This window comes from Choloepus didactylus, chromosome 1, assembly GCF_015220235.1.
Source record: "Choloepus didactylus isolate mChoDid1 chromosome 1, mChoDid1.pri, whole genome shotgun sequence".
NCBI classification, from domain to species: domain Eukaryota; kingdom Metazoa; phylum Chordata; class Mammalia; order Pilosa; family Megalonychidae; genus Choloepus; species Choloepus didactylus.
The window spans coordinates 73,526,008-73,538,879 of NC_051307.1; the positions used below are offsets into that span (position 1 = coordinate 73,526,008).

The 12,872-nt window shown below is 37.7% G+C and overlaps 1 protein-coding gene across 1 annotated transcript in view; it reads right to left on the minus strand.

Moving 5' to 3' along the window:
- MYH15 (myosin heavy chain 15) overlaps positions 1-12,872 on the minus strand; it is a 132,528-nt gene that overhangs the window by 36,416 nt on the left and 83,240 nt on the right.

Here is a 12,872-nt window from a genome sequence, read left to right on the forward strand (position 1 = left end):
AGTGTGTAGTACTTACTAGGAGGTCAGCAAATAAGTGGGGGGAGGGTTTATAGAGAGGGGAGGACAAAAGAAGGAAGGAAATCCAAAGGGCTGACCAAGCAAGGTAGGAGAAAGTAGATGGATCCTAGCTACTTCAGCTTAATAAAAGAAATCCCAGCTGTCAAAACAACTACTCCCCCCACTTTCTGATCCCTATGGCTGCAGACCCCAAATAACCCTGTTGGGTTAACTCTCCAAGCTAAACTCCAACTTCCCAGAACTAGTTTTACATATTTGGACAGAGGGATATGCCATTTGACCTTTGCACTTCTGCCTGTATTCTGGTAACTAATCTAATCATGCTCTGGATTCTTGTCACACTCTGGAAACCCAAGATCTTCAGACAGGACAGAGAGCTGCCAAATGTAAGATAGGAGTATCCCCTTTACCTGAAAATTAGCTGGTATTTGGCATTCCTGTTATTAATAGGACCAGAAATGGCAAAATGACATTGGTGGATTTCCATCATTCTATAGATTTTATAGTCAATTTCCATTGTTACAGAGCTATTTTTGTGAAACTTACCTATAAATTACCTTTGAATGTCTTCTGTCCCCTCAACGATGATGATGATGATGATGATGATAGCAGCAGTTAAATTTATTGGCTTATGCACCAAATTCTCTTATAGGCTCTTTACATCTATTACACCTATTAAATCTCAGTCCAAAACAGCCCTATGTGGCCATTGTCTCTACAAAGTAGAGTGTTATGCAAATAGAAGAATAAGGAGATAAGGAGGGGATCAGCATGACATTCCAAGAAACAGTAAAATCTGGTAAAGTGGTTGTGCTGATTTGAATCTGTTATGTACCCCATAAAAGACTATGTTCTTTTAATCCACTCTTGTGGGGGCAGACCTATTGTGGGTGGGACCTTTTGGTTAGATTATTTCCTTGGAGATGTGACCCTGCTCATTCAAGATGGTCTTATCTATTACTGGAGTCCTTTAAGAGAGCTCATGGAGAGAGAAAACTCAGAGAAGCTGAGAGAGACATTTAAGAGAGAAACTAAGATATGTAATCCAGAGTTTGCCCCCAGGAGAAGCAAGCAAGGACCCACAGGACTCGAGACAGAATTCCAGACACATTTTGGAGAAAGCCACTGAAACCAGAAGCTAACCTTGGAGAGAAGGTTCAGCAGAGCCATCCATGTACCTTCCCATGTGACAGAGGAACCCCCAAGACCATTGGCCTTTCCCCAGAGAAGGTATCTACTGCTTGATGTCTTATATTTGGACTTTTTCATGGCCTTAGAACTGTAAATTTGCAACCTAATAAATCCACATTGAAAAGTCAATCCATTTGTGGTATATTGCATTTTGGCAGCTTTAGCAAACCAGAACAGTGGTGAAATCTGGTGGTGAGCTTAATAGTCTCAATGTTAACCTAATTTTTATGATATAACCATGGCCAAGAGACATTTAAAAGATATGCCAGGTTTACTCACCTGGGAAACTTCTGAATCATCAAAAGCTTTAGAGTCCTCCAGCTATAGCCTACTTTGAATCAAAGACTGTTCTATTTCAGTGTACACCAGTGACTAACCTAAACTCCCTGAGGAAAAACTACTAGATTACATCTTTATATCCCCAATACCTAGTGCAATGCTTAGCATACAAAAGGCACTTCATAAATGCCTAAGACAAATTATCGCAGACCTCAATAAGAGGTGGGCCTAACTTGGCAGGTGAAATCACTGCCCTCCCCCCTACCTGGGATCTGACACACAGGGGAGTGACTCTCCCTGGCAAAGTGGAATATGACTCCTGGGGAGGAATCTAGACCCGGCATTGTGGGATGGAGAACATCTTCTCGACCAAAAAGGGGATGTGAAAGGAAATGAAATAAGCTTCAGTGGCAGAGAGATTCCAAAAGGAGCCGAGAGTTCACTCTGGTGGGCACTCTTACGCACAGTTTAGACAACCATTTTAGGTTCTAATGAATTGGAATAGCTATCAGTTAATACCTGAAACTATCAAACTACACTGGTTGAAGATGTTTGTATAAAAATGTAGCTTATGAGGGGTGACAATGTGATTGGGAAAGCCACATGGACCACACTCCCCTTTGTCCAGTGTATGGATGGATGAGTAGAAAAATGGGCACAAAAAAAAAAAAAACATAAAAAACAAAAAAGCAAAACAAAAAAACACAACTAGTGTTCTTTTTTACTTTAATTGTTCTTTTTCACTTTAGTTTTTATTCTTATTATTTTTGTGTTTGTGGTAATGAAAATGTTCAAAAATTAATTTAGGTGATGAATGCACAACTATATAATGGTACTGTGAACAACTGAATGTATGCTTTGACTGCCCGGTATGTGAATACATTGCAATAAAATCGAATTAAAAAAAAATAAGAGGTGGGCCAACACACTGGCTAAAGTTTACTGAGGCCACATTGATGGCTTTGCTATAAGACCCCACCCTCAAATTTGTTTTTTAACAGAGCAGGATATTATACATTGATTCGAACATGTGGAGAGCCAAATCAGGTGTATCAACTTTAGGAGGCTGACAACGGATGTTGTACAGTTCTAGTTCACATATATTCCACAGCACAGCCAGGTTTGTTGGCGGTTGAGAAGTCACATGTCATAGAGCATTGATGACTAGCTTGTCATACAGTTGCATCAGCATCATATAGATTAGAGCATTAATGTTAAAGGGCCAGCACACGCAATTATCCACTCTCCACTTGCGACTAGAAGAAAGCCACAGTAGTTGTAGAGATCAGTTTTTACATTGTCTGTACAGTTTCTAATTATATTTTTATAAGTATAATTATAAAAAATTATAAAAATTATAATTATAATTTTCTAATTATATTTTGAATGTTGAATATGTTTGCTCTCACATCTGAAACTGACTTTGGCAGTCAAAATGTCACACACAATTGATTGGCTCTGTTTTACAAATGAGAAAACTTAGCATCAGAGAGGCTAAATAACTTGCCAAAATTCACAAAGCTAGTAAGTGTTGGAATTTATGAATTGCACTATCTGCCTGTGCAGATGGAGAAAAAAAAGGCAAATCCTAGATTCCTCAGCATCAGTTGTATGAAGCAATGATAGAGAAAATCACTGATAGAGAAAATATTAAGGAATAATTTATTAATGTCCTAGTTGACCCAGATATGAATCCTGAATCTCAAGGGAAATTGGATAAAAATTATGGATGACCAAGTGAACCATTTTTATTTTCAGATGTCTCCAATAAAAAAAAATGATCCATTCACTGGGCCAGTAGGAATACTTCCAGATGTGAGAAATGGCACTACTATTAATGGCCCTGAAGATGACATGCCATGCACCTGTTTGCTAAGGGTCAATAGGCACATATTTCTGTAAGACAACTAGTCAATGGTGTGTGGAAATGGCAAGCAAAGGAGCTAAAGAGTCCTCAGTATTCAAGGGAGCCCTGTGTGGTGAAGGCCAGCTAGGCCGTGTATCTGCAGAGTGTGCAGCCCACCTGCACAGACAGAAAAGGCATTTTACTTTTCGAACAGTAGGTAACCACAGGTGCTGTTAACCACTGTAAAGTGCTTTCAATTTACAGAGTATTTTCATAAGAAGGTTCTGCATGACAATGAGGTTTCTTCTCTACAAGTGGCCTGTACAGAGTTATAGCATGCAAGGAATTGTACCTTTAGAAGAACTGCAAATTTAAGCATAAGAACAGACAATACATTTTCTTCAGTAACCTGGGAAGAAGAGGTTACTTAATTAATGCACATTCATCTTAAAAATGGTTTGTAAAACTATGTATAAAAATGCTGCCTGTCAGAAATGCAGGAACCCATGGGAAATCAAAATAATCAAGATAATTGTGATATTGTCCATAACTTCTAAATTGCCCTCAGCCTCTTTGTCAGCATAATATGTTTTTGAAAATGCTTCAGTTACCAATGAGCCACTGAGTATTGGCATTCCCAGCATTATAATCAGAAAAAGATGAAGTGAACAATTCATGAAAAGATTCTGCATAATGTATATGCTTATGAGAGTGAACAGAATCAATTTATCACAAATATTTAAGACAGCAACAGAATGTGGTCATCCACAGAAATACACAGAATTTGGAGTTGTGGCTATACAATTGTGTGATCTTAGATAAGTACCTGAAACCTATGACATGTAGAATTCCCAAGAGATATCAGTAAAAGTTAATTCTAGTAACTAAGTGCACAGATTGTAAAAAGTACACTTGTAAGCATTAATAAAATAAGACTTTACTTCTACCTTTTCCACATTGGTGGAAAAATGGATATTTGGTGGATGACAAGCATTCCAGTTTGGCTGGTGTGGAAGGCCCATGAGACAAAGTAATGGGAAATTAAAACTTGGAGGACAGGTTGCATCAGCTTACAGCTTGTACAGTGCCTTGAAAAGTAGAAGTTAGGAGCTCACTTTCAAGCAGGGACATGATTCAATAAAGTCATGCTTTAGAAATATTAATCTGGATACTATATAGAATGGTGGAAAAATAAAGTGTAGAAGCAAAATGATAATAATAATAATAAAATCATATTAATAATTGAGGAAAATACCTTAGTATCCTGTTAAGAGATAATGAAAGTCTCTGGAGGATGGTAGAGACTGGAGAAGGATTCCACAAACACTGAATCAAAGAAAGAGACAAATATCCGGTAGGATGCGTCCATTGCTGACTGGCTTGTCCTCTCCCCTTCCCTTCACTCAGTCCCACACAGCTTGGAGTTCTCCAGAAGTTACTGGCCCAAGTCCCTCCCACTGGGGGCACAGACTATAGAGGAATTTATAGCAATTACACAGAACCTCAGGGACTCAAGTTTGCAGCAACCCCAGGTAGAACACTAGCCACTGAGGAGAGCTGCACATAAAAGGGCCCCTGGGAGGGTGGTGGTGGTGCTAGAAATCACAGCAGAACTGCAGCCAAGTGCTGTACTCATTCAAGCCAGTCAATGTCATTTAGATTCTCTAAACACAAAACAACTCCTTTCTGGCTCCCCAGGGCAGAATACCCTAACAGGGAATAAACTGGAGGCAGAAAAGCCTCATAGAGAAAAATAAAAATTTTAAAAACTGTGGTTAGAGTAAACTGTTATAAATTGGAGGGTCCAAGAACTGAAAAGTGTAAGGAAAATGGGGCACTGAATAAGGAAGAGAATTTAAACAAATCATAGGATCTGAGAAGAAAATTCTGCACAAAAACAAATAGAACAGATCAAGATTCACAGAGAAGGAAAGAAAGGAAGCTTTCTTCTGGAGGTGAAACAATTACATAAAAAGTACAATCTTAAAAATTATACCACATGTCCAGGGCAAGAATCAGATGAAAAAGAATGGAGAAAATCTCATCAGTTAAAAGTTGGCTATTGTGAAGGTTAGAATAAGTTAAAACAAGTTCCAAAGAAGAGCCTTGACACAAAGACAATCAACAATAAAACAATAGGCAAGAGGGAGAAATGAACCTTCACAGTTGGCACATCAATATAATCAATGCCAAGATATCAGCAAAAAATTACAAACCATACTAAGAAAGAGGAAGATTGGCCTCAGTCAAGGGAACAAATTAAAAATCAGAGGAGACACAGAATTTGGAACAACTAATCAAAGATGTTCAAACAAATCTCCTAAATCATTCAAGGAGATGAAGGAAAATATGGAAATAAAGCTAAAGGAAATTAAGAAGCCAGTGTGTGAGCATAAAGACTTGAAAGGACAAAAAGAAAGTAACAGAAATTTTAGGGATAAAAGGCACAACAGAAGAGATGAAGAATACACCAGAGGCATACAATAGCAGATTTCAACAGGTGAAAGAATGAATCACCGAACTAGAAGACAAAGCAATCAACATCATACATCAGAAGAACAGCTGGAGAAAAGATTAGAAAAATGTAAGCAGTGTCTCAGGGATTTGGGTGACAGCACAAAGCACACAAACATACACATCGTGGGTGTCTCAGGAAAAGAGAAGGGAAAAGGAGCAGAAAGAATATTTGAGGAAATAATGGCCCAAAATTTCCCAACTGTTATGAAAGACAGAAATATACAGATCTACTCCTAGACGCATACTAATCAGAATGTAAAATGCCAAAGATAATAAGAGAATTCTGAAAATAGCAAGGGAAAAGTGATTCATCATATACAAAGGATCCTCAATAAGACTAAGTGCTGACTACCATCAGGCACCATGGAGGTGAGAAGGCAGAGGTATGATATATTTACAGCACTGAAAGAGAAAAGCTGCCAGCCCCAAATTCTTTATGGGGCAAAAATGTCCTTCAGAAATGAGGGAGAGTTTAAAATATTCACAGATAAACAGAAACTGAGAGTTTGTCAGCAAAAGGCCTGCCCAACAATAATCAGTAAAGGGAGTTCTGCAGATGGAAAGGAAGAGATAGGAGAGAGTGACTTGGAGTAGCATGAAGAAATGAAGATTCAGAGAGTATGTATGCTATTGATGCTAAGTTGGTAACCTTTCAAATTAGTAGGTTATAGATGTAGGTTGTGTAATATAAACACCAGGGTGGCCACAGAACAGTATTTAAAATATATACAGAAAATAATTGAGGAAAGGATCAGCCAGATACATGACAAAAGATCAACTGTACATAAAAGGAGGAATAAAGGGAAAGAGAGGTTTAAAAAAACATATGAAATAAGAATCAAAGGACAAAATGGCTGAAGTAAGTACTGCCATTATGGTAATAACACTGACTGTTAATGGGTTAAACTCCCAAATCAAAAGACACAGATTGGTAGATGGATTAAATACACACACACACACACACACACACACACAATCCAACCATATGTTGTTTACAAGAGACTCACCTTAGATCCAAAGACATAAATAGGTTGAATGTGAGAGGTTGGAAAAAATAAACAAAAGAGAACTTGGATAACTTTACTAACATTGGACAAAGTAGACTTTAGGTCAAAAACTGCTTCAAGAGACAAAGAAGGACACTATATATTAATAAAAGGGGCAATCCACCAAGAAGAAACAACAAACATAAATATTTATGCACCTAACTGCAGTGCCTAAAAATATATGAAGCAAACTGGCAAAACTAAAGGGAGAAATAGACACTTCTAAAAAAAAATTTTTTTCTTGTGGAGTTCATTCATTTTATTTAAAGAATAAATTATAAATCAAGGCATTCCCACATTAAGTACATAGAATTTCTCACATGCAATTTCTCTGGTTTGCTTAGAGTGGTAGATGAGGACTCTTCACTTCCCTTAGATCTATCTTGTGTGTTCTCTCATATAGTATATCATTCAGACCATCTCCTATCAGGCTTTGCTTTATAGATAGTTGGAAACATCAATACTCCACTCTCATCAATAGATGGAGCATCTAGACCTAGAAGATCAATAAGGAAACAGAGAACTTGAGTACTATAATAAATGATCTAGACCTAGCAGACATATACAGAACATTGTACCCCAAAACAATGGGATATACATTCTTCACATGGATAGACCACATGTTGGGACACATAACAAGTCTCAGTAAATTTTAAAAGACTGAAATTATACAATGCATCTTCTCTGAGAACAATGGAATGAAGCTGGAAATCAAGAAGAGAGGGAGAACTGGAAAATCCACAAATACGTGGAGGTTAAATAACACACTCTTTAACAATTATTGGGTCAAAGAAGAAATTTCAAGAGAAATCAGTAAATATCTTAAGATGAATGAAAACAAGAACATCACAGCATATCAAAACTTACAGGATGCTGCAAAAGCAGTCCTAAGGAGGACATTTATAACCCTAAATGCTTACACTAAAAAAGAAGAAAGAGTTAAAATCAGAGACCTAACTGCACACCTGGAGGAAAAGAAAAACAAGAGCAAATTAATTCAAAGCAAGCAGGAGGAAAGAAATAAAGATTAGAGCTGAAATAAATGAAAATGAAAATACAAAAACAATAAAGAGAATTAACAAAACCAAAAGTTGGTTCTTTGAAAAGGTCAGTAAAATCAGCAAACTTTTGGCTAGAATGACAAATAAAAAAGAGAGAAGACACAAATAAATAAACTCAGAAATGGGAGGGAGGATATTACTACTGATCCCACAGAAATAAAAAGGATCAGAAGAGAATACTATGAACAACTATATGCCAACAAATTAAACATCCTCGTCAAAACGGACAAATTCCTAGAAACACATGAGCAACCTACCCTGACTTTATTAAAAATAGAAGCCCTCAACAGACCAATCACAAGTTTAGAGATTGAATCAGTCATCAAAAACCTTCCAACAAAGAAATGCCCAGGACCAGATGGCTTCATGGTTGAATTCTACCAATCATTCCAAGAAGAATTAACACCAATCCTGCTCAAACTCTCCCAAAAACTGAACTGGAGGGAACACAACCTACTCATTCTATAACGCCAACATCACCCTAATACCAAGTTCAGACAAAGATACTATAAGAAAAGAAAATTACAGACCAATTTCTCTTATGAATATAGATGCAAAATTTTTTCAACAAAATACTTGCAAATCAAATCCAACAGCACGTTAAAAAAATTATTCACCATGATCAAGTGGGTTTTATCCCAGATATATAAGGTTGATTCAACATAGGAAAATCAGTTAATGAAATACACCACATTAACAAAATGAAGAGGGAAAACACACGATCATCTCAATTGATGCAGAAAAAGCATTTAACAAAATCCAGCATCTTTTTTGATAAAAACATTTAGAAAAACAGGAATAGAAGGAAACTTCCTCAACATGACAAAAGGCATATATGAAAAACCCACACTTACCATACTCAATGAATGCTGAAAGCTTTCCCTCTAAGATCTGGAATAAGACAAGGCTGCCCACTGACACCACTGTTCTTCAACATTGTACTGGAAGTTCTAGGCAGCTCAGTTAGGCAAGAAAAAGAAATAAAAGGCATCCAAATTGGGAAGGAAGAAGCAAAACTTTCACTGTTTGCAGATGACATGATCTTATATATAGAAAGTCCAAAAAAAATCTATAACAAAGCTACCAGAGCTAATAAATGAATTCAGGAAAATGGCAGGGTACAAGTACAACAAGCAAAAATCAGTAGTCTTTCTATACATTAGTGAAGAGCACTCCGATGAGGAAATTAAGGTGAAAAAATCCATTTACAATAGCAACTAAAAGAATCAAACCTCTAGGAATGAATTTAACCAGGAGTGTAAAGGACTTATACATGGAAAACTACAAAACTTTGCTAAAAGAAATTGAAGAAGGTCTAAAGAATTGGAAGGACATTCCATGTTCATGGAATGGAAAACAAAATCTTGTTAAGATGTCAATTCTACCCAAGATGATTTGCAGATTCAACATAATCCTAATAAAAATTCCAACAGCTTATTTTGCAGAAATGGAAAATCCAATTATCAAATTATCTGGAAAGGTAAGAAGCCCTGAATATCCAAAACATTTTGAAATAGAAGATGAAGTCAGAGGACTCACACTTCCTGACTTTGAAACATACTACAAAGCTCCAGGGGTCGAAATAACATGGTACTGCCATAACAATAGATATACTGACCAGTGGAATCAAATTGAGAGTTCAGAAATAGACCCTTATATCCATGGCCAATTGATTTTTTTTTAATTCATTTTTATTGAGATATACTCACATACCATACAATCATCCATGGTGTAGAATCAACTTTTTACAGTACCATCATATAGTTCTGCATTCATCACCCCAATCCATTTTTGAACATTTTCCTCATGCCAGAAAGAATCAGAATAAGAATAAAAAAGAAAAATAAAAAAGAACACCCAGAGCGCCCCACCCGGGCCAGCACGGGCGCTCAGGCTCGGCTGCGTGGTGATGAACATCACACACCGAAGGGCGAAGCTAGCGGCCTCCAGTCTCTAAACCCCAGTAAATCCCAACACCAGAGCGTGGGTTGCCCTGTACAAAAATGAGGACTTGTTAGAGGCCTTCGCAGTAGCGGTGGCAGAGTCGGCCTTGAAGGAGGTGGAAGAAGAGGAGGAGAAGGCGGTGTTGCCAGCGTTGGCTGATTTTAACACCAACATTTCTGGGGTGGATGGACATACATCTATAAGCTCTGAGGACTTTGTGGACTTATCTGATATCTACCACTTTAATGAAGAGCATTTCAGAAAACTAGAAGAGCTGAAGACTGCACACATGAAAACTATGGCAAAGTTAGAGAAAATGTACCAGAATAAATTAAATTTAAAGGGAATTCAGCCAGTGATCATCAGGGAAGGTACCCCGAGTATCTCTTCCAGACCTGTATCAGAAAAAAACTTCCATCACTCCGAATCTTTAATGCCATCGCATTCAGAGGCCTGATTTAGGCCAGTCTTACTCCTCGTGTAGTCCTCCTCTGAAGATGAGTTGCCCAACCTAGAAAAGGAGTACCCAGAGGAAAACAAAATGATGGCCTATGCAAGGAAGCTCATCAACAACATGTGGACAGACTTTTCTGTTGAAGATTATATTCAGCATGAAGATCCTGACTTCCCAGCAGTTGAAAAAACAAGGAAGAAACCGAAAAAACAGGTGCCAAAGATTACAGTACCAGAGCCCTTTCAAATGATGATTAGAAAAGAGAAGAAAAAAGAAGAGAAAATGAAATCCAAGTCAGATATTGAAACGGCACACAACCTGTTCAAAAAAATAAGACGATGCAGAGTATCAGAAGAAATTCTGAGCCAACTTAGTTCCTTCATATGTCTTTCTCCCCCTTTATCATGATATAGTCAAGCAAAATGAAGAATGGAGAAGGTATATGAAGGAGAAAAAAAAAGAAGCTCTTTTGGCCTCACATAAGCCATTTAAGTTTATTGCAAGGGAGGAACAGAAGCAAGCAGCCTGGGGGAAGCAGCTGAGAGATCTTTTAAAGTCTAAAAAGAAACCAAATCGATTTAAAGCCAGACCTATACCTCGATCTACTTATGGGTCAAATTCCAGTGATAGGTTAAAAGAAGAAGAGATCTATAGAAACATTAGGAAGCAACTGAGAGCCCAAGAACTTCTACAGAATTCGTCCCCTCTGCCACGTAGACCAGTTCATAGAAGTCTTGCTACAAGGAGACCCCCAAGTCCTGAAGAGGCTGAAAAATGGAAGGGTAAACACAAGGTCAGGTACCAGACTCCTGATTTTGAAGACTTTCCTGAGAAATATCAGAAATACTTCTCAGATCATAAGTATTCAAAACTCCTAACAGCGAACTATTCTTAGTGCATCCCCACATGCATCCTCTAAAAGAGGGAAAATTTTGGCAGACATGGAAGCAGATGAAAAAAATTTAAAAGAAACACGTTGGCCTTATCTGTCTCCAAGGCACAAGTTGCCAGTAAAAGGTGCAAGTGCAAAGCCTGTGCCTTGTGACTGCAACATTCCAAGGCCTATGGAATCTTCCAGAGGAAGAGAACAAGCCATAAGGAGATCACTTGAGGAAAAGAAAATGTTGGAAGAAGAGAGAAATCGGATGCTATCTAAGCAGAAGGAAAGAATGAAAGAATTGCAGAAACTCCTGACAACCCGGGCTAAGGTTATGACTCACACCAGAGTTTAGCTCAAATGCCTAAATCCAGAGTAAAATCTCTCAGAAAGAGTGAAAAGGAAAGGATGAGAGAATACCACCAAGAACTAGAAGAAAGAGAAGAAAAATTAAAAAAGAGGCCACTACTATTTGAAAGAGTTGCTCAGAAAAATGCGAGAATGGCCCCAGAAAGGCATTATTCTAACACCTTAAAAGCACTAGGAATGTGTGATGAGTTTGTTTCAAAGAAAGGCCAAAGTGGAAAAATATTTGAGTGCTTCAGCAATCAAGAGATGAAAAGTTTCACTGAAGATAAAGAAAGCTTTAATGAAGAAAAAATAGAAGAGAGAATGGGGAAGAAAATTATTTTATTTATAACAACAGCCAGGATTCTTGCAAGGAAAAAGATGGAGCCAATGAGGAAAGTGAAGAGGAGATATCTGCTGAATGAAACTGAATCAGCAAGCCCTCCTCCCTATGCCCTTGCTGTTTGTTGTTTGCAGCATCAGGTTGTCATCATCTGCACTTGTGGTGTTAGGAGCATCTCTGGAACAATCCCCATTATGTGCAGGGCTGTTGAGCAAAGTCATCTGTAGCCTGAAAAGGCCAAATCCATCTGAATGGTTCTTTACTCAGGTAGAATAAGGCTTTGCCTGTTTGGTTTTTCTAATCACTACTTATGGTATCTATCTGAATCTTTGACTTTACTTGTATTTAAAAGTGTCTGAGAATCACAGCTGTCACAAACTGATTAAATATAAAAATATACATTACTTTTTTTTTTTTTTGATGGGAAAAAGGCTTACTGTTGAGAGCAGAAAAAACTATTGGCCTTTGGAGATCTGTTTGAAAAATTTTTTTTATGGAAAGCAAGAATCAATAAATATTTTTAAACTTAAAAAGAAAAAAGAAAAACACCCAAATCATCCCCCATCCCACCCTATTTTTCATTTAGTTTTTGTCTCCATTTTTCTACTCATCCATCCATATACTGGATAAAGGGAGTGTGATCCATAAGGTTTTCACAATCACACTGTCACCCCTTGTAAGCTACATTGTTATACACTTATCTTCAAGAGTCAAGACTACTGGGTTGGAGTTTGGTAGTTTCAGGTATTTACTTCTAGCTATTCCAATACATTAAAACCTAAAAAGTGTTATCTATATAGTGCATAAGAAAGTCCACCAGAGTGACCTCTTGACTCCATTTGAAATCTCTCAGCCACTGAAACTTTGTTTCATTTTGCATCCCCCTTTTCATCAAGAAGATGCTCTCACTCCCATGATGCAGGAGCCAGATTCATCCCCGGGAGTCAT